Source organism: Pseudophryne corroboree, chromosome 5, assembly GCF_028390025.1.
Source record: "Pseudophryne corroboree isolate aPseCor3 chromosome 5, aPseCor3.hap2, whole genome shotgun sequence".
NCBI classification, from domain to species: domain Eukaryota; kingdom Metazoa; phylum Chordata; class Amphibia; order Anura; family Myobatrachidae; genus Pseudophryne; species Pseudophryne corroboree.
The window spans coordinates 388,953,070-388,976,775 of NC_086448.1; the positions used below are offsets into that span (position 1 = coordinate 388,953,070).

A 23,706-nucleotide genomic window follows, 5' to 3' on the forward strand; every position below is an offset into this window, starting at 1 on the left:
TATATATATATATATATATATATATATATATATTTATATATGTGCAATAGGGATGTAAAACAAGCGCTTAACACCTTATATGTTTACAATAAGTGAATTAATATGACTTAATTTGTGCATAAGCATTCATGTCAACTCCCATCAGCACTCCCCAGTGTGGGGGCTGCAGCATAGACTTTCTTATTTACTCGTATTTCAATGAGTTATGGGTAGAAATGTTCAATAGGGATAAAGTCTCTGCGCCTTCAGTGCTCTGGTGTGGAATATTCCTTAAATGTGCAGCTAATGATATATACGCGTACCAGAGATATGCTCAAAGTGAGCCCGTAGTGGTATCTTTAAGTGGTCGTCTTCCCTTGTCCTTATACTTCTTGTACAGACACCCTCAGTGAGGGGTATAGGTATAATCACGCAGGCAGAAAGGGAAGATAGGTGTCAGCAAAAATGCTCTTAATATTCTAAAGTGACCAGTGACTTATTCGTGCAGATAAAGTGCTTTGTGCCTATAGTGTCTCAAAAAACCACTATATTGAAATTGTGATTTCTAATATAATAATAAGAATCACACCCATGTGATGAAGTTTAAAAAAGAAGGTAAATAACTCACTCCTTTTAAGAATGCTTCTCCCATAAGGTACTCCTTAGCAACATATAGTACCTTTAAAAAAAGTTTTTTTTCCAATCATGAAAAAAAACAGAAAGAAAAGGGAGCTAATAGTGTGATATAGTTTTTCACAATTTTAATCACACAAATAAACATACTGGTGGAATCGTACAATTTAAGAAAACAAACCAAGCTTATCTGTTGTACATGCCGTTGGTGAGGTAGTGGAAGCTGGTCCAACGCGTTTCGTCCCTTGTATCAGCTTATATGGGACTTCCTCTGGGGTTATAGAGCATGTATATATATATATATATATATATAAAATGCACATATGTAACTGTATAATCCCCCAATGTAAGTGCCACTCATTGGACTTAAAAATTAATAACCAGCACAAACTCCTCTTAAATCAATGTTTTGTATTTAATCACAACCTGTCATCAGGATACAGTTTATCATGATGATGAGTTGTGAATACACCCAAAACTTTGATTTAAGGCGTTTGTTCTGATTATTAATTGTGAAGTCCAATGATGGCCACTTACATTGGGAAATACAAATTTGCACTGTAAGCACCATGGTTGTTACTAACAAGTCTTGCAAATTCCGGTCTTAGTATATTTAACATTTTTCCCACAGCCTATTGCCCATGTATATTGCTTGTGCTCCCATGTATGCTTCATCAACTGCCTATTTTTCCCACTGACAGCTCCAAAAACAAGGTGATCTAATTCTAAACGGCAGTAACAATTAACTGTGGGGTGCCATTGTAGCATTGCGTTATATGCTTTCTTAATACATTTCTGGTACATAAAACTTTGCTTATTTTTGTTAACAAACATAAGGAATGGCTACTGCAAAAAACATCCGTCAGGATCTTATGCATATAGCTGAATAAACCCTGAAGTAACAGCTATTGTGTAAAGATGTAAGGGTAGAGATAAGCAGCCATACCCAAATAAACAAATCTATACAATTAAATGATCAATAAACACACATTTTGCGCCTGAAGATATAGGAACACATTAGATAAAGCGCTGTATGAAATACTAAAAATGTCTTTATTTCGGCGTTAATAGAACATTTTCTAGCCCCCCAAAATATAATCTATTCTACATAACACGGTTGCATTTTTCACGAGTTTGAGAAACTCATGCAAAAATGTCACACATAATGATACTGTAACAAACATACAAAAAAAGAACCCCTTCACCCCTATTTTGGTCTGTTCATGCGCAGCCACAACACAGGCAATGTTGACTCAAGGCTTTGCGTAATTGGATGGTTCTTAACATATCAGAGGTCATTTACTGGGGTTGCATTAATTTCCTGATATTAGCATGAACCATAGAAGAGTACAATTTTTTAACATTTGTTTTTCTTTCATTTTACCTATATGAAACCAATAAAACAAAAAAACAGAATACTGTAGTAAGTCTTGCATAAATATAAATTGTCACAACAAACTATGGTCTAGTACCCCGATGGCTAACCCACTGCTCTCTTTGTACTTTTACATGCATCTCCCAACCAAGAGTAGAAAAAGCGTTGCTCCAAGTAATGACAGCAGGGCGGCATGGTGGCAAGGATGCCAGTAGGGGTGGACTGGCTGCGGCTGCCATGTCTTGACGTCCTCTGAACAATGCAGATTGTCACAGAGCCCCATTTCAAATCTCCTCCACTGCACATGGATGTGAGGTAACAGTGGTCCTTAATTGAGTATTATTATGAACATTTTGGCATGTGAGGAGGTCTGAGGGACATATGTAAGGGACTTGTGGCTAAAACAAGGAACAAAATCATAACACCACCCCCACCACAAATATAAGGAAAAATGCAGATTGTTTTTCACAGAATAGGAAAGCTTACATTGTTTTGCTGAACACAAAGGTAAACCACTTTATTTGCATTTAAAGTCACTAGTTTCCAAAAGGTTCTAAATTACCAACACACAAACTAAAAACTTTGAAAACAAAACCTCAACCACGCACACAAAAAATCTTACAATAAAGGAGATCTTGTTAAAAAGTGCCTTGCAGTTGTGCTTTCCATATGGTACCCAGAACAACAGATTATAATCACAGATTATTATTATTTTCTAAATACTCCAGAAAATACACGTCCTGGTAGGAAATTACCGTTCATAACAGTATTTCTCCTAAGTCCACAGGATAACACTGGGATATGATGAAGCGACAACAGATTTGCACCAATCGGTCAAAACTTTTCGGCCTCCCAGCATGCAACGGGCCCGCCCATATATACCCGCATCCTGGCTCAGGCAAATCAGTTGTTTTCCCAAAGCTTAAGGCAGCAGCATCATAGATATCCCTAATCAGGCGAGAAGAACACACATGCACACCCTTCCGTACAAAAAGGAAGAGGTTAGTGAGTAAAATGATCCTCAAATCAGGTGCATCAGGGTGGGATCCCTGTGGAATTAGGAGAAATACCGTTATCAACGGTAAGTTCTTACCATAATGTATATTTCTCCGACAGGGTCCACAGGATAACACTGGGATTTACCATAGCAGCTTAGTGGTGGTGGGGGGGGGGGGGGATGGGACGCTCCTGATTGGACAGGAGAATCCTTCGCCAGAATTCAGCGTCCTGAGGGCAAAGGTATCCACGGCACAATGTCTAATGAATGTGTTAATGGAAGAACATGTGGTTGCATTACATATCTGTTCTGCTGAAGCACAATGTGCTGCCCATGATGGACCTACCTTATGAGTAGAGTGAGCAGAGGGTCCGGAACAGGGAGATCAGTGTGAGAATATGCTTCTGAAATAGTTATCCAAAGCCACCTAACCAGTGTCTGCTTGTCAGCAGACCATCCTCTCTTGTGAAATGCGTAGAGAATGGAGAGAGAATCTGTCTTTCTGATGGCACTGGTATGATCCACGTAGATCCTTAAGGCACGGACCACATCCAGTGATGCATCTCCCGCAGAAAGCCCCAGATCCTGGAAAGCTGGGACTACAATTTCTTCGTTAAGGTGAAATTTAGATACCACCTTGGGAAGATACCCAGATTTAGTTCTGAGAACCACTCAATCTGGATAAAGGAACAGAAATAAAGGACGACATAACAATTATCCTAAATCTGTTAATCTTCTAGCGGACGCCATGGCCAGTAGAAAGAGAACTTTAGCTTTCACCCATTTAAGATCCACTTTATTAAGTGGTTCAAATGGGGCAACTTGAACGGCCTTTAGGTCTAAATTTAAGTACCAAGACACTGTAGGAGGAACAAAAGGAGGTTGAATGTGCAGCATTCCCTGGAAAAAAGTACGCACATCCTGTAAGTTGTCAATTTTCTTTTGCAACCATACAGTCAATGCTGACACTTGCACTCTCCGGGAAGCCACCTTCAAACCTTTAGCCATTCCTGCCTGAAGGAATGCTAAGACCCTGGAAACTCTGAAAGACCTAGGGTCCAATTTCTGTTCACTGCACCAATGAATATAGGTTTGCCATATTCGGTGATAAATTCGAGCTGAGGAAGGGTTCCTTGCTCTGAGCATTGTTTGAATTACCTGTTGTGAGAATCCTCGACTTCAAGATAGAGGTCTCAAGAGCCACGCTGTCAAAGACAGTCAATCCAGATGTCTGTGATAACAAGCACCCTGTGTCAGTAGATCTGGACGTTGAGGGAGCAGGAATGGAGCATCCATCAAATCAACATTCTCTGCAGATCTGTGTACCAATGTCTTCTGGGCCAAGCCGGAGCTATTAGTATCACGGCACAGTTTCCTTGCTTTATCTTTCTCACCACCCTGGGTAATAAGGTGATTGGAGTAAACACACATGCCAGATGAAAGTCCCATCTCACTGACAGGGCATCCACAAAGATCGCTTTGGGATCCATGTTCTTGACCCGTATGCGAGAACTTTGTTGTTTTGATAAGACGCCATGAGATCCATCTCTGGCAACCCCCACTTGTCGACTAGAGTCTGGTAGACCTCTGGGTGTAGAGCCCATTCGCTTGCCTGAATGGCGTGCCGACTGAGAAAATCCGCTTCCCAGTTTAGGACTCTTGGAACGAATACTGTGGACAAGCCTGGATGATGAAGTTTTGCCCACTTTAGTGTGTGACTTACCTACTTCACAGCTTTTTGGCTGTTTGTACCTCCCTGATGGTTGAGGTACGCTACTGCTGTCGCATTGTCCGAGCGGATCTGAACTGGATCCCCCGAAGGATGTCCTTTGCCTGAATCAGTGCCATGTATATGGCCCAAAGTTCCAATATATTTATTGGCAGGCAACCTTCTTCCTTGGTCCATTGCCCCTGGAAACAAAACCTTCCTGACACTGCTGCCCAGCCCTGGAGACTAGCATCTGTTGTCAGAATTTCCCAATCTGATATCTAAAAGGGTCTCCCTTTGTTCAGATGGGATATCTGTAGCCACCAGGCTAACGACCTCCTTACTTCCACCGTAATGACCATAGTCTGCGTTTTTATCATCCAATGACACCCATTCCATTTGGCAAGGATCAGATACTATAGAGGCCTCGAGTGGAACTGAGCATACTCCACCATGTCGAATGTTGACACCATCAATCCCATCACACGCATTGCTGCGTGAATGGATACCCTTTGACCGTGTAGCAGCTCCTGAATTCTTGACTGAACTTTGGATAGCTTGTTCAGAGGTAAAAAATAGGATTTTAATATCCTACCGGTAAATCCTTTTCTCGTAGTCCGTAGAGGATGCTGGGGTCCATTTTAGTACCATGGGGTATAGACTGTTCCGCAGGAGCCTTCGGCACTTTAAGACTTTTTAACAGTGTAAACTGGCTCCTCCCTCTATGCCCCTCCTCCAGATCTCAGTATAGGAACTGTGCCTGAGGAGACGGACATTTTCGAGAGAGGAATTACTATTAAACTTGTGGCGAGATTCACACCAGCTCACACCATATCCAAAAAACATGTCGGCTAACATGGCCTTTAACATAACTCATGCCAACCAGCATGTACAATGCAACAGCAACAGCTGTTAACATCTGCACACGTGTGCAAAAAGATAAACGTAATTCAGCAGGAAAAATGAGCACTGGGCGGGCGCCCAGTATCCTCTACGGACTACGAGAAAAGGATTTACCGGAAGGTTATTAAAATTCTATCTTCTCTTAAGTCCTAGAGGATGCTGGGGTCAATTTTAGTACCATGGGGATGTACCAAAGCTCCCAGTACAGGCGCTAATGTTCCTGCAGAACTGACTGACCAAATTTTAGGACGTCAGCAGCCAAGGTGTCAAACTTATAAAACTTAGCAAACGTGTTTGCACCTGAACAAGTAGCAGCTCGGCAGAATTGAAAACCCGAGACACCCCAGGCAGCCGCCCAGGACGAATCCACTTTCCTTGTAGAGTGGGCTTTAACCGAAGTCAGTAACGGCAATCCTGCCATGGAATGAGCGTGCTGAATGGTACCCCTGATCCAGAGCGCAATAGTCTGCTTAGAAGCAGGGCCCCAATCTTGTTGGGGTCATAGAGGACAAACAAAGATTCTGTTTTTCTTATCCGAGCTGTTCTTGCAAAATAAGTCCTGAACGTTCTGACGACATCCAAGGACTTTGAAACAGCTAATGTGTCAGAATCTGTGAATGTTTGATTACCCAAGGGTACTCGGGCGCTTTGGGTATAAGGTGTTTCACCGAGCTGCTGCCTTAAATAAGGGGGAGTCACCCCCACAAAATAAATAAACAAAGAAAAGTGGAAGGCTGCGCTAAATAAATGTGTTCTGACAATAATGATATTAGTATATTACTAGTACAATTTATTAACAGATAATATCACTAAATTCTTATAATCAATATGTCATAAAATGCATGCAAAATATATAAAACTTGATAAAATCATAAAATCATACAGTAGATATAATAAAAAGGGGTTACCCAATTGGTCAGAATAGGAATTAATCGGTGAGTGGAAGAGTCCGTTCCAAATTAATCCCCCAGAACGATCTGAGTCCGGTAAATATGAATGTATAGGAGGTAAGCAGTGTCCAATAGGATAGAAATTGCCGCTAGAGGAACCGGTGCTCTTGGATTTTGAATGGTGAGCTCCTCATGCAGTGTGGATTGTAGAAGTTGTCGGTCCAATCGACAACTTCTACAATCCGCACTGCATGAGGAGCTCACCATTCAAAAACTTTATACCGCCAGTGCTACTTAAGGTTTAAGGTATAACGTCGTTGCGGTACTTTGCTACTAAAGGTTTAAAGTGTAATCATACCATTGCATTGTATCACTAACAAGGTTTAAGGGTTATCAATTGTGTGTGCGTGCACTGTGTGTACTCTGTACACTCAGCGCGGCGTGTGTACGCCAAGTACATACCACGTACGGGACTCTGTACGCAAATAGCGTACAAAGTGCGTAGCGCGTGTATTCAGTCTGGCGGCTCCACGGTAAAAGTGTATTTAGAAGTATAGCTTTACGGTTTAAGATAATATCGACATTATCAATTGGGGGCATCTTCCGGTTTTTCCTTATACCCACACCCTAGCAGGTTAAAGCAGACTTTATCTGTCAGCAAAGGGCGGAAAGATATCCCACGCAAACACAACATACGCATACACCTGTATTTTGTACTTTGCATATCTGCTCGCATTATTGCCATAAGTAATGATTATTAGATTAATTTTGACCTGTACTGAGAAAATTTGTTGCTATTTAGTTAAAATATAGAGTTAATATTTAAGGAAGTAAGTGTAAGAAGCACACGCAGCCTGGCCTAGTTGTAAAGGTTTATACAGAAGAAACTGTGTGTTGTGTTAAGTGAGCGATTATAGTTAAATATCGCTTACATTTATAGAAGTGTGGGATTTGTAGTACTGCGGACGTACGGCCTTTGTACACGTGTCACGGGACTGCGTACGCAACGTAAAGGCATATACACGTGGCGTGTTTACGCAACGTGCGTAAAGGTACGACCACTAAGTACAAATCACACAATAGCATTGTTTTAGTTTAGGCGCGAGACGTTAGCCACGCGATAATAGCACAAATTGTTCAGTTTCCAATATTTAGTTTAAAAACCTTTTTTACTGTATTACCTCTGGCACTAAGGCTGTTTTATCTGAATGAAAGTTAATTTTCTGTACAGAAAAACCAAAGTGTATATGAGTGAACGAGCATGAGTGTGCAAACAATAAAGGTTTTGTGGACCCAGGGAATTCGGGATCCCGTAGGAGACCACACCAGGTGAGTGGACACTTGTTGGCGTGAGAGTGGCTTGCTCACGTTAACATTGATTAAAGTACAAAGGAGCAAGGTAGTAAATACCGCAGACTAAAAGTCAGCGAAGGTTGAGAGTACCGCAGACCAAAGGTCAGCGATGTTTTTGTTTAGATAGCGCAGCCCAGGTGGTTGGCGTAGAACCCATATAGGCCCGTTTTGACACGCTCCGGCTGAGGTTTTGCAGCCTAAACAATCGATTCCATTGGTCGTACAGCGGATAAGTAACAGTTACCTATACGCTGTGCGATTGGGCCGCGCGTTCGTGGGTGCAATACTTAGCGCAACGTGATATCCTTTTTACGAGGTTTGCGTAAAATCGCGGGATCATTAGCGCTAGGTGTAGCATACGCATATGTGATTTGTGTAACAGTTTTTTATTTTTAAGGGAGTTTCTCTGGTCACTCAGGAAATCTCCAACGACCAATATTTACTGGGAAGGGTAAGTCACTCCCATATACTTCCAGTGAATAGAGGTTAAACAGGGGCCCTAAGTTGGATACTAACTTCGCTGACGACAGTATTTGGTAGTATTGGCCAACGTGGGCATGAGTGGGTGAGAGCACTCGTTGAACTTTCACAGTTGCCTTATATTGAGTATTTTGTTTTTTTGTAGGAATTAGCTGAGAAGGCAATACATGCAAAAGATGGGGGCCAGTTGCTCAAGTAAGGGACGATCAACCAGGGTTCAGGTTGATATTCCGCGGCCCAAGGGGTCAGCGAGGTACATAATGTGTGAGAAATATGGATCACACGCAGAGGTTTTATGCAATGAATGGGAACGTATGACTGCAGAAGATAGGTAACCATTCCCTAGGGTAGGCAGTTTTAGTCCAGAGGTTTTGCAGAATTTAAGGATTAGGATATGTCTGTTAAAATCCCGAAAACAAAGGGTCAGACACGCAAACTGTTTAAATTTATGGCAACAAGAGGGCGATATGCAGAGGGAACTAGCTCACGCAGCCAGTTCCAGCCCTAGCAGGAAACTGATAGCAACCGCACCACCACCACCGTATATTACAGGGGAGAAAGTGGCTACAGACAATGGCATACTGATATATGATAAGAATGAACTTGATAAATGTATTAATGCTAACCCGTGCAAGTTGTATCTCATCTTAAACATCCCTCAGGACTGCGCCCAAGAAGATGAGCCCAGCACGATATCAGCACTCTCTCTAGCAGCCACCATACAAGACACCCAAGTGGGCACGGCCCAACCAGTAAGAGTAGTAGCAAAAGCCTCTAGCGGAGGGACAGGTGAGGTCGTGTCCACAGGTAAGTACGGCACCGTACATTATGCAGAGACAGTAGCACCTCAGATTGTAGAGTCAACACAAAATGATGTCATTGAACTAAATCCTGTCAGGGTGATCGCAGTCCCCAATGGGAAGACTGACGCTCAGGGAATCACTCCCGTCAGGAACATTGCTATGCATTGTCCTTGGTCCCGGACAGAATTGAGGACAATTATGTCTGAATTTCCCGATCCCAGAAAGGATCTAGCCGCATGTCAGAGGATTATTAGAGAATTAGGTAACGCCACCGAACCCACAAAGATTGGCGAACAGTGCTACGGGCATGTTTACCCTCCAATATTGACCCTGCGAAATTCATTACTGATTGTAAATTAGACGTAGAAGTACCTCTCACTGATGAGTACACTCAGGAGAATGTACGACAGATTAATCTACAATTAGGAGTAGATTTCCCTACTGTTGTCAAATGGAATAAAATCTTCTCCATAAGACAAAAAGAAGGTGAAACTGCTTCTGAATATTTCCATCGAGCACTGCAGGAAATGGCTAGATACACTGGGGTCGAGGACATTAAGGAAAATGTACATCATAGAGAGGTAGCTGTGTCCGTATTAATGGACGGGTTAAAAGAAACGTTGAGAACAAGGGTACAAACCACTCAACCTAACTGGAAAGGTATCTCGGTGGCTGCATTAAGAGAGTCCGCTATCGAGCACGATCGGATCATCATTAAGCACAGGGAGTCACAGGGGGACAGTAAGTATAAAAGCCCTGACAACGAAGCCACATCAGCCAAAACCCCAGACCCCTGATGGTAAGTCATATATAGTAAAATGTTATAACTGCCAGAATGAAGGACATTACGCACGGAACTGTAATTATAAAGGCACACATAAGGTATATCGACCCCCTAGACCAGAACATGACTCACAGCATAACACACGTAATTGGGATCAGGGATCGCATAGGAGGAGTTATGAGCCACATGCAGGGAAAACAAGAAGGTACCCACCTAGGAGGGACTGGCAGACCTCTGAAAATTCTCAGCTACCCCCCTTACATATTGTAGCTGCCAGCGCGCTGCGGGAGGGTCACAACATACAATAGGGGTTAGGCCACACTTGTAGTCTGCAGCCAGTGAAGTTGATTGCTAGCCTTGGAAATAAACCCGAGGTTACAGTTGATGTAGTTGGTAGATCACTACCTTTCCTTGTAGATACAGGGGCGGCCAGGTCAGTGTTAAATTCAACGGTAGGTATGAAAACCACGGGTAAAACAATTTCAGCAATGGGGGTAACAGGAATAGTGCAACACTACCCTTTAAGTAGACCAGCGGAGATTACGATAGGGCCTTTGCAGACCAAGCACTCCTTTTTGCTGGCTGCATCGGCTCCGACTAATCTACTTGGGAGAGATTTATTGTGTAAGATGAGGTGTGTCATATATTGTACTCCTGAGGGTGTCTTCTTAGATATACCCGAGAATCACGTTCAGGAAGTGCAGGATATGTTAGACACCCCACAAAGGTTTATGTCACACTCTGCTGTTATAGACAAGTGTCCATCCAAGGTAGAGAAAATGATCTCCCAGATACCGGAATCCCTCTGGACCAAATATGGACAAGACACTGGATTGATGGCAAATGTAGCTCCTGTATTAGTGCAAGTAAAAGATGGTAGGATAGCTCCAAAAATCCCACAGTATCCTCTGAAGCCAGAGGTGGAATTAGTAGTGTACCCAGTCATAGAGCGCTTGCTACAACATGGCATCCTAGTTAGGACGTCCAGCACTGCCAATAGTCCCATCTTCCCTGTGAAAAAGAGTGGGGGGAGGGGTTACAGGCTAGTGCAGGATCTAAGGGGATAAACAAAATAGTTGAGAGCCAATTCCCTATAGTGCCAAATCCAGCTGTCATCCTCATGCAAATTCCCCCTACTGCAAATTTTTTTTACTGTCATTGACCTCTATTCTGCTTTCTTTTCGGTCCCTCTGCACCCTGACAGCCAATACCTGTTTGCATTTACATACAGGGGAGTACAGTACACCTGGACTCGCCTACCCCAAGGTTTCATTGACAGCCCAAGTATTTTCTCCCAGGCTTTGCATGGCTGTTTACAATCCTTTCAACCTGAGAGCGGATCAGTATTAATACAGTATGTAGATGACTTACTGCTGTGTTCAGATTCACTCGAGTCGTCCTTGAAAGACACGAAAGAGCTTCTGTTTCACCTTTCTAATACGGGACACAAGGTTTCAAAGGATAAGTTACAGTTCTGCCAGACCAAGGTAAAATATTTGGGACATTGCTTGACACAAGGACTTAGACACCTCACCGCTGATAGGATACAGGCGATTCGCGACATGACTCTGCCACAAACCCAGCAGCAGATCCGCACTTTCCTTGAAATGTGTGGGTACTGCCAAAACTGGATCCCAGGGTTCTCCATACTGGCTTTACCTTTGCAGGAAATGGTCTCCTCGAACAAACCAGATCGGATCTCTCACACAGATGAGTCCGAACTGGCATTTGAGAGAATTAAACAATGCCTATCACAGGCACCTGCATTAGGCATGCCAGATTATGGGAAACCCTTTGAATTGTATGGTACGGAAAGTGCTGGGTGTGCGGCAGGTGTCCTAACCCAGAGACATGGTGATGCCAGCAGGCCGGTAGCTTACTACAGTGCACAGTTGGACACTGTAGCACGGTCTCTCCCCACATGCTTGCGGAGTGTTGCAGCGATAGCTTTGCTAGTGAGTAAAAGCGAAGACGTAGTGTTAGGACACAACCTGAACATCCATACACCTCATGCAGTGTCAGCCTTACTGAACTCTGCCCAAACCAGACATGTCTCATCAGCACGGTTTACAAGGCGGGAATTAGCACTAATGGCCCCTGTAAACATCACCATAAAAAGATGCAGCGCACTAAATCCTGCAACTTATCTCCCGGGTGTGCCTGGACAGGCACAAAGGGTGGAGGATGAGAATGATGGTGAAGGAGGATTTAGTACAGACACTGACACACATGATTGTATGGAATATATGAACTAAACTTTCAATGCAAGACCCGACATTAGTGACAACCCACTGGAAGGCGTGGATAACTTTTTACACTGACGGTAGTTGCCACAGACAGACGGACTCGGGAGACTTGTGTACTGGATACGCAGTCGTAGATGACAGAGGTATCATAGAAGCTGAACCCCATGGCCCACCGCACTCAGCACAAGTTGCTGAGCTGGTCGCCCTAACCAGAGCGTGTGAATTGGCTAAGGGTAAGTCAGCCAATATATATACAGATTCTAGGTATGCCTTTGGAGTAGTGCATGATTTCGGGGCCCTATGGCGCCTCAGAAATTTCATGACGGCAGCTGGCACACCTGTAACGCATGCATCCCACATAAAAAGGCTTCTAACAGCGATACAGGAACCTGACAGAGTGGCTGTTATCAAGTGCAAAGCCCACACTTACAGTCAAGACCCAGTGTCACTTGGTAACAGCCGGGCAGACGAAGCTGCTAAATCAGCAGCCAGCACCCCCATACAAACAGATATCACATCACTGATGATATTCAACACCGTTAATACACAAAAATTAAGTGAAATGCAAAATTTGTGTTCTCCACAGGAAAAGGCAGTCTGGAGGTCAAAAGGGTATGGCCAAGAGTCCTCAGGACTCTGGACAGATGGACAGGGTAAGCCAGTAGCCCCAAGAGCATATCTTCCAAGCTTAGCTGAGGCGGCACATGGTCTGACTCATCTGGGCAAAGAGGGTATGTGTAAGCTGGTGAGAGCTTACTGGTGTGCGCCAGGATTCTCTTCTCATGCGGGTAAGAGAGCAATGACATGTCTTATCTGCTTGAGGAAGAATATTGGAAAGTCAATACCAACAGAACCATTCCCATATCCCGCCAACAGACGGCCCTTTTCAGGTAATACAGATTGATTTCATACGGTTGCCACTCTGCAAAAATTTAAAATATGTGTTAGTCTGTATTGATGTGTTTTCAAATTGGGTAGAAGCATTCCCGGCTGCCAAAAATACTGCTACGTTCACTGCAAAGAAAATTGTGCAGGAATTTGTGTGCAGATATGGTATCCCTAGGATAATTGAAAGCGATAGGGGTACCCATTTTCCAGGTGAAGTCTTTCAGGTTATGTGCAAACTGATGGGAATTAATAGCAAGCTGCATACTCCGTACCGCCCACAGGCGAGTGCGAAGGTGGAAAGAGTAAACAGCACTATTAAGAACAAGCTGAGCAAAGTGATGGCTGAAACAGGATTGTTGTGGCCAGAAGCTTTGCCACTTGTATTGTACAGCATCAGAACCACTCCCAGGTCCCCCCTTAACCTACAGTATCACCCCTTGAGATTCTTTTTGGTCGTCAACCCCATGTAATGATTGACCCCCAGGATGATTTGAAATGCAATAATGAGGTGACTGTAAAATATTTGGTTAAGATGAGCCAGCAGCTGAGGAATCAAAACAGAAATCTAAAGCTGGTGATTCCTGACCTACCAAACAGTAATTGTCATGACATTGAACCTGGTGATTATGTAATGATTCTAAATTTTCTACACTCAGGTTGCCTTATTGACAGATGGGAAGGACCGTACCAAGTCTTACTAACCAGCACAACAGCATTAAAGGTTGCCGAAAGAGAGACTTGGGTCCACTCATCCCACTGTAAGGTGGTCGCTGACCCAGAGAAAGCCCGTGAGAAAGAGCAGACTGCAGAGAACATCAGCAAGTATCAACAGTTTAAACAGTTCCAGGACTAAGGGATTCGCCTTTGCATGATAGGAAGGGTCAGATAAAGGTTATAAGGTGATGTATAGTATCCAGCTGTAGGGTATTTTAAGGGTAACATTCCGGTGTTGGTTAGAGAAAGATCGCATGTTCCTGCGTATAGTTATGTGCAAAAGTAGAATATAGATATTAACTGAATTTACTGTATATTATGTATGCGGCGGGAATCCAGAGGATACCACCCACAAGAGCAGTTGAGAAAGACATCGCCCACCTTTTCAAATCAACCTCTCCTGTAATGTAAAGATGCACCTCTGATGTCCAATGGACAATGAGATTACAGTGACCATTGTATTGTGTATGTAAATTGTGTATAAAAAGCCCGTTGCTGCCTGGCTGGTCAGAAGACTCTGAACGCTTTCTACCTGATAAGCGGAGGACTGGTCCAGGTTGTGCTTGCGAACATGCTCACGTATGTACATTCTCTGTAGCCATTATTCTGTTTAGATTTATCTTGCTAGCCTGTAGTGTATAATTTGTACTGTTTTACCTTTTGAAATAATCCACTGTGGCCTTAGAACCCTGTGGTTCAACTACAAATCGGTGTTGTGTCCTCACTTTCCTGCAAGGGTTTAAAGCGTATTTAACTATATAAGGTTTATAAGTATTGATAAGGTGTACGCACTGCGGGTACTTTATACCGCCAGCGCTACTTAAGGTTTAAGGTATAACGTCATTGCAGTACTTTGCTGCTAAAGGTTTAAAGTGTAATAATACCATTGCATTGTATCACTAACAAGGTTTAAGGGTTATCAATTGTGTGTGCGCGTGCTGTGCGTACTCTGTACACTCAGCGCGGCGTGTGTACGCCAAGTACGTACCACGTACGGGACTCTGTACGCAAATAGCATACAAAGTGCGTAGCGCGTGTATTCAGTCTAGCGGCCATAGCGGCTCCACGGTAAAAGTGTATTTAGAGGTATAGCTTTACGGTTTAAGATAATATCGACATTATCAGTTCTAGAGTAGCTTGTCCCTGGATCTCGCTTTTATGAGGAGATCGTCCAAGTATGGAATTATGTTGACTCCTTGTTTGCGAAGGAGAACCATCATCTCTGCCATCACCTTGGTGAACATTCTCGGAGCCGTGGAGAGCACGAACGGTAATGTCTGGAATTGGTAGTGGCAATACTGAACCGCAAACCTCAGGTATGCCTGATGTGGCGGGTAAATGGGGACATGCAAGTAAGCATCCTTGATGTCCACTGACACCAGAAATTCCTTTTCTTCCAAGCTGGAAATCACCGCTTTCAAGGCTTCCATCTTGAATTTGAACCTTTTCAAATAAAGATTCAGAGATTTTAGGTTTAAAATCGGTCTGACCGAGCCATCTGACTTCGGCACCACAAACAGGCTTGAATAAAAGCCTTGGTTCCTTTGTTCGGCAGGAGCTAAGGAAATTACTTTGTCTTGACAATGTGTGCATTGCGTTCAGGACATTTGTGCTGTCCTGAGCAGAACCTGGCAAGGCTGATTTGAAAAATCGGCATGGGGAAGGTCTTGAAATTCCAACCTGTAACCTTGGGATACTACAATTGGGAAGAAAGGAGAAAAAGACAAAAAAGCCTTTTTTGGGAGCACTCTTTTGTTGTGTTAGAAATAATATGTGTGACGAAAAATAATAAAACTTAACCTTTAATCAATCCTTGACTAAAAAAACTTTTTTGTCAAAAATTTAAGACTCGTGTCTATTATTGTGTATATATATAAAAATCTTATTTAACCTTTTTAACAAATGAGGTATAAGATAGATGAATAGGTGAAAATATCAGAGAAGTGATAGAAGATACCAAATGGTTTCTTGAGGTCCCGGGTGTCCAGGAAATCACTGTGCATGCCTGGATTATGGATATCTTTAGTAGGAGATACGAGCAGAACTTCTAAGGTTTATGAAAGGAGCTAGGGATGGATGTGATAGAAAAATAGCGGGAAGAATAATTGGACTCCCCTTGGTGGTGGTGGGGGGGGAAGGGGGGTTATGAAAAAGGGGGGGGGGGGGTTGAGAAAAGGAGAGGGGGTTTGGAAAAGAGGGAATGGGTTTGGGATGAAGAATGGAGGCCCACTGCACCTGGTATTCTCAGGAAGTTAGTGTAGTAAGGCAGTGGGCCAGAGATGGAAAAGAGGAAAGAAGAAAAAGGAAAAAGAGAGAAGAGAAGAAAAGAAAAAGAAAAAAAAGGAAAAGAAAAAATATGAAAGAGGGAAGGGGGAAACCACCACTAATTCTGTACTCTAATGGATCGGTACCACATTGTTCGAATTGATTTTTCCAAACAAGAGAGTGTTTTGAAATTAGTCTGAATTATAGGTGGCTCTTTTCCTTAAAAATGGCCCACTGCACCTGGTATTGTCAGGAGGTTTCCCTTCCTAGTACTGACCAGGCCATATCTGCTTAGCTTCCGAGATTGGACAAGATCGGGCGTATTCAGGGTAGTATGGCCGTGGGCCGTTTGGTGAAGGAGAAAGATAGGTCACACTCTGCTTATTTGTACTTTGCATAGATCAGGACAAAATGGTCCGAAAGATATTTCCAGAGAAGAGTGTGTGGTAAATAAAAAATGGGAAGAGAAACAGAGATAATATAATAGAGAGGTATTTAGGTATGAAACTCTCTAAATTGGGAAAATCACAGAGGAATCAACACACCGCTCAAGTGATTTCTAGATGATAGTGTGAAAAAATGTACTACAGGTTGAGTATCCCATATCCAAATATTCCGAAATACGGAATGTTCCGAAATACGGACTTTTTTGAGTGAGTGTGAGATAGTGAAACCTTTGTTTTTTGATGGCTCAATGTACACAAACTTTGTTTAATATACAAAGTTATTAAAAATATTGTATTAAATGACCCTCAGGCTGTGTGTATAATGTGTATATGAAACATAAATGAATTTTGTGTATGTACACACACTTTGTTTAATGCACAAAGTTATAAAAAATATTGGCTAAAATTACCTTCAGGCTGTGTGAATAAGGTGTATATGTAACATAAATGCATTCTGTGCTTAGATTTAGGTCCCATCATCATGACATCTCATTATGGTATGCAATTATTCCAAAATACGGAAAAATCCCATATCCAAAATACCTCTGGTCCCAAGCATTTTGGATAAGGGATACTCAACCTGTATCAAAAAATATGTTGTATATATAGCAGATTCAGTACAACAGGTATATTAAGAGCTCAGGGCTGGCTCACACAGAATTGTAAAGCAAATAATCAATGAAAACACTGAAAAATGTTATTTGCACCATAAGTAAGGAATAAAACAAAAGAAACATTAAAGAATGTGCATTGCTGTTTGCTCCATAAATATAGGAACAGGTAGATCAAAAGGTATAGGTTTAGAGCTCAAGGCTGGCTCACAAGAAAAATTACTTGAGCCTTGTAACCTCCTGATTAGAGAATAACATGGCTTTGAGGAATATTAGAGAGATAACTCACAAAAAAATGATTTTGAGCTCAGGGCTGGCTCACAAAGAAAATGCTTAAACCTTAGGAGCTGGCATAACATGAGAGAATATCTTACAATCTGAAACTACTGTTTGGAAGAAAACATGCAGTAGTGGATTAATTTATGGTGAATAGCAAAAATAGCATGTCATAAATTGATATCCATAAGGGCATGAGCGGGGAGATGGTACAATCAATAAGTATATTATACAATAGTCCTGTAGCTGTAAAGTGCCGCAAATGTTTGTAGGGGAGAGAGTAATAAATAGTCTGGTTGGTGATCGTGATCGACCACAATAATAGACACGAGTCTTACATTTTTGACAAAAAAGTTTTTTTATTCAAGGATTGATTAAAGGTTAAGTTTTATTATTTTTCATCACACATATTATTTCTAACACAACAAAAGAGTGCTCCCAAAAAAGTTTTTTTTGTCTTTTTCTCCTTTCTTCCCAATTGTAGTTCACCTACAAAATTCCTGGGAGCACCGCCAATCATTAACAGTTTAAGAATTATTTGTTAACTGTTTAACTGTCTGTATATTGGTATTTCATTATTCAAATTATCTCAGCATTAATAATAATTGTTCGACTAGTGCGGTTCCAGATAAAATAACTTTCTGCACAAACCTTGGGATAACTATCTGTAATATCCAAGGATCCAGGTCTGAGTGAAGTCAGACCTGGCTGAAAAATAGTAGACGTGCCCCCACCCGATCGCACTCCAGCAGAGGAGCCCCAGCGTCATGCTGTGGCTTTTGCAGAAGTAGTTGCGGACTTCTGCTCCTGGGAGCCTGAGGGTGTTGTAGATTTTCTACCTTTTCCTCTCCCTTTTCCTGTGAAAAAAGGGGCACTCTTAGCCTTTTTGTACTTGTTGGGTAGAAAGGACAGCATAGTATGAGAATTATATACTTTTTTAGCCGGTGCAGCTGTCGACGGCAGAAATGCTGATTTGCCAGATGTAGTAGTTGATATCATGGCATCTAGTTTCTCTCCAAACAGGGCCTCACCATTGTAGGGGAGCGCCTCAATATTTCTTTTGGATTCAGCTTCAGCATTCCATTGGCGGATCCAGAGCGCCCTGCGGGCTTAAATCGCCATAGCAGAGGCCATTGAGCCCAGTAAGCCAACGTCCTTCATAGCCTCAACCAAGTAACCTGCAGAATCTTTGATATGACCTAGAATTTGCAGCATATCATCTTTATCGACTGTGTCAATATTTTTTTTAATTCAATACGTTTTTATTGTTTTTTTGCAGACATACAAACATGAAAACAAAAAGTAACATAGTATGCCAAATCTACACTTAATGTAATAAGCATATGTTGTATGCATAACCGGGCATTACATAAAAAAAAAAAAGAGAAACAGAATAAACAAATTGCAAACAATCATGTAGTATACACAAGAGTGTATTGATTTCCTACCAGCTAATTAGATAATATTACCATGAAAGGGTGACTAGGCGTCAGCGCGGCATAGACACACGTGTACATTGACTATGTGGGGACGACAGCCACCTATCCCATACCTTATAAAACTTGTCCGGGGCTTTTCTAGAAATGTAAACAAACTTTTCATGGGACACCACCGAGTTCACTAACGGGATCCACTTATTTATATCAGGGCCTGAGGACGCCATCCAGGAGCGTGCTATCAGCACCTTGGCCAAAGCACACAAGTTAAGGACATACTTTCTAGAGTGTGTTTCCAGCACTTCCTCATCAATGACACCAAGGCTACACACAAGGGGGGTAAGCACGTCATATGGGATTCCCGTTGAAGTAATTATCCGAATCACCGCCTGCCAGAAGGTCTGAACCACCTGACAAGACCACAATAAATGCCAGAAAGAACCATCTAAAGATGCGCATTTCGGGAACCTGGAGTCACTCCGTCCCCCTATGCTAGCGAGACGGGTGGGGGTGATGTATATATACGGTGGAGAATAAATAAAGGTATCTGCTGAAAGCGAACCGATGTGGTGGCCATACGTGCGGCCCCCAAAGCCTCCTCCCACACATCTAAGGAAACAGGACCCAAATCTACTTCCCATTTAGACTTAAGGTGAGGAAGACTACCAGAGTGATAGGCACTGAGCAGGGCAGAGTAAAGACCAGAGACAGCCCCGGAGCCAACAGTATTAGTTAGAAGCAGGTGAACAGGAGACTTCTAAAGGCTCCGCCTCACTAAACTGGGATGTGCACGCATGGCGAAGCTGGATATACCTATAATAATATGACGTGGGTATATTAAACTCAAGTTGTAATTGTTCAAAAGATTTAACTGTATCAGAGGAGTACAAATGAGTAAGAGAATTGACGCCCCATCTACCCCAAACGGAGTCCATTTGTAGTGAGGAGAAATGAGGAAGAGCACGGGTATGCGTCAGTGGAGTGTCCAGGTCCCAACCCTCCCCACCCAGCAGAGAATGTACCTGTCTCCACACCATGATAGCCTGTTTAACAAGCGGCAACGTGAGGAGATTAACACTGTCACTTAATAAGAGCTGGAGAGGTGTCAAGTCAATTCCTGCCACCGATAGCACACTGGAGATCAATGAATCCCCAGGGGAATCGGTGATCCAAGAAATCAAGTGAGAAAGCTGCCCCGCCAAATAGTAGAATCTAAATTTAGGAAGGGCAAGGCCGCCTGAGTCACGGGGTCTAGTTAACACAGAAGTTCTCAAACTCGGTCCTCGGGAGCCCACACAGTGCATGTTTTGCAGGTAACCCAGCAGGTGCACAGGTGTATTAATTACTCACTGACACATTTAAAAAAAAGGTCCACAGGTGGAGCTAATTATTTCACTTGTGATTCTGTGAGGAGACCTGCAAAACATGCACTGTGTGGGCCCCCGAGGACCGAGTTTGAGAAACTCTGAGTTAACGTGTCCAATTTAATCCGAGCCCTACGGCTGGACCAAACCAATGAGGACAGAAGACTATCTATAGTAGCGAATAATTTCTGGGAAAGATAAACAGGGGAATGCTGAAGGACGTACAGCAGTTTAGGTAGAACCACCATTTTAATTAAATTAATTCTTCCTGTGACAGTAAGTGGCAGCTTACCCCAAACCCTAATACGAGACTGCAGAAAGTTCAGCTGTGGACTTATATTTAACTCAATAAATTGTGAGGACCGATTAGTAATCCATACCCCCAGGTATTTAAAAGAATCCACCCAGCACAGCGGCAAGCCCCCGGGAGGGAAAGCAGGACAGAGGCCTCTAAGTGGGAGGATACAGGATTTATCCCAATTGATGGACAACCCAGAGAATCCACCAAACGTGTCAATTATATCCAGAACATGAGGCATAGTAGTGGGATAATCAGATATGAATAACAGAATATCATTTGCATAGAGAGCAATTTTGTCTGTCTTGCCGCCCCCACCCAGCCGGAAACCCGCCACCCGCGGGGAGGATCTAACAATACAAGCTAAAGGCTCAATGGCCAGCGCAAAGAGAGTCGGGGACAACGGGCACCCCTGTCTCGTCCCCCGCTGTAAGGGAAAACTAGAGGATATATGGCCATTAACTGAAACCCTAGCCGTGGGAGCAGAATAAAGGAGTTTGACCCATCTTTTAAAATTAGGTCCAATACCAAACGATCCAGTACTCCCCACAAGTAGGCCCACTCCACTGAATCAAACGCCTTAGCAGCGTCCAAAGAAACAATAACCGAGGAGCAGGCGTTCTCATGAGGGGCCTGGATGGGAGTATAAAGTCTGCGTAAATTTGACAAAGTGGACTGGCCAGGCATGAACCCTGACTGGTCATCATGAATCAACTGTAGAATCACAGAGTTCAGCCTTGTCGCCAGCATTTTAGCCAGAATCTTAACGTCAGTCGTCAATAAGGAGATTGGGCGATAAGATTCAACCCTTGTCGGATCTTTATCTGGCTTCAGGAGAACAATAATTAGGGCCTCCACCATAGAATCAGGCAACCTTCCCTGCACAAATAAATCGTTATATATATCGAGGAGTTTAGGGCCATAAAAGGACAGATGCTTCTTATAGAGCTCTAGGGGTATCCCGTCTAGTCCTGGGGCTTTTCCTCTAGGAAAAGACTGGACCGCGGACTCCAGCTAAGTCAATGTCAGGGTAGAGTCTAAAAAGGCAATGGCATCGGGAGACCGTGTGGGCATCGGGAATGCAGCCAAGTACATGTCTATTTCTGGTGCAGTGTGGACTAGTTTAGAACTATACAGCCGTCTGTAATAATCTACAAAATCCCCTACAATATCCGGAGTGTTATAATGAGTCACGGTATTCCCAGTACAGAGAGCAGGCACCGTAGTAGAGGCCCTATCCGCTCCAGCCAAGGTCGCCATAAAACTTCCAGGTCTATCACCTGTTGCATAATACGTATGTTGGTTATAAAGCAGCCGATATTTAGCTTTATCAGCCAAATAGTCGCGCCAAGCAGCCTGCGCAAGCAACCACCTCTCCCTCGTGGTCTCCAGACTGTCTGCCATATATTGGAGCTCCAAACGTCTACAACTAGCCTCAAAGTCTCTTTCTCCCTGTGCATAACCAGACTTCAAAACAGCTACTGATTTAATTAGGGTACCACGCACATATGCCTTAAAGGCATTCCATAGAACTGTATCGGATGTCGAGCCCTGATTGTCCAACAAAAAGGCCCCCCACATCCCCTCCAATTCCGCCCCAGTGCCCATCTGAGTCAGCCAAAAGGAGTTAAACCGCCAAAACCGTGCACCTCTAACCCCTCCCAAATCCAGACTTAGAATTATCGGGGAATGATCGGAGATGCCCCTAGTAGCATACTGAACATCAACCAATCTCGGCAATAAATCTTTGGAGGTGAGAGCCAGGTCTATTCTAGAGAAGGATGAATAAGCAGGAGTAAAACAGGAATATTGACGTACACCAGGGTGGCGGACCCTCCACGCATCAACTAGGTCCAGACTTTCCACCAAAAGTGCAAAGTCCCTCCTACTAGAGTGTCAGACGACATTCTAGTTCTATCCAAGGCATAGTCCATGACATTGTTAAAATCGCTAAGCCAAACAATAGAGACATTAGGATACAATGTGATAAATTCAGCAGCCTTCCTAAGAACCTCTGGGGAATAAGGGGGCGGCACATAAACAGCAAGGACAAGCAATGGAGTTCACTTGACATTTCAGGAAAACATAACGGCCCCACAGATCCAGCTGGACCTGATCAAGGACAAACGGGACTGTTCGTCGAACTAAAACTGACACACCCCGTGAGTGGGATGTGTGAGTGGAGTGGTAAGCCCAGCCCACCCATGGTTTTTTAAGGGCCAGGACCTTTGCCCCCCCACCAGATGGGTCTCCATAAGGCACACTATGTCCGCATCATATTGTTTAAAGTGCCAGAGCACCAGGGAACGTTTAACTTTATTGTTCAGGCCCCGGACATTCCAGGACAAAACTTTAAGGCGATCAGAAGCCATAAGTCACGACCAATCCCGTGTATCCCGCACAGAGCGCCAACCCTAGCACCGAGCATAGTTAAAGAAATTAAAAACACCATAATGTTTGCAATAAAAACATAAAAGTAAAAGACAGACAACAATCCCTCCCATCCTGACTCCCCTCCCTGTATACCCACCCGAACTAAGGCATACTTTATCCCAATAAACTGGACCCCCTAACAATAATAAAGAAAAACTATACCAACATAAAAAAAAAGGAGCAATGAATAAAATGACCCAAAGACAAAAGGTGTTGGCTCCCCACCCTCAGGAAAGGAGGACGGGGAGACACCACCCTGAGCCCTAGAAATAAAAATAGTATGCATACTCCGGTGGAGTGTGATGATATACTAGAACACAATTATCATAACATCATCCGGGCAACCCACTGCAACCTAGACAATAAAGTAGACAATAAACAGAGGTCTATGAGCATAGGAAAAAGAATGGGTGAACAAACATCAAGGATCAGCAGCCAGCGCCCGCCCAGCCGGAGCCCAACGGTCTAGCCCATGGGTGGGCAATTAATTTCTATAGGGGGCCACATGAAAAATCGCAACTGTGTTGGAGGGCCGAACCAATGATGCTGATGTTACTTTCGGTGGTTTATACCGCTACTGTTAGTATGTGATTCTATACTTAATTGTATGTGGTTGTCCTAATAAATTTGTGGTTTTATGCACTGTGGTGCACACCCCTTCTTTTTAATTGAGTTGCACACATTACTTGACGGATACGGGAATAAGGGGAAGACGCCAACTTAATTAAGAAGGTCTTAAGTGCACCAGATCCAGCGCTGGGTATTTATAGAAGAAAATTAAGAGACAATCGAACCTGGGACTTGTAGTTCCACAAGCAGTACTT

At 43.2% G+C, this 23,706-nt stretch overlaps 1 pseudogene; it reads right to left on the reverse strand.

Moving 5' to 3' along the window:
- Positions 1–16,246: 16,246 nt before the first annotated feature.
- LOC134930581 (5S ribosomal RNA) lies at positions 16,247–16,364 on the reverse strand (annotated as a pseudogene).
- Between the last annotated feature and the right edge of the window lie 7,342 nt (positions 16,365–23,706).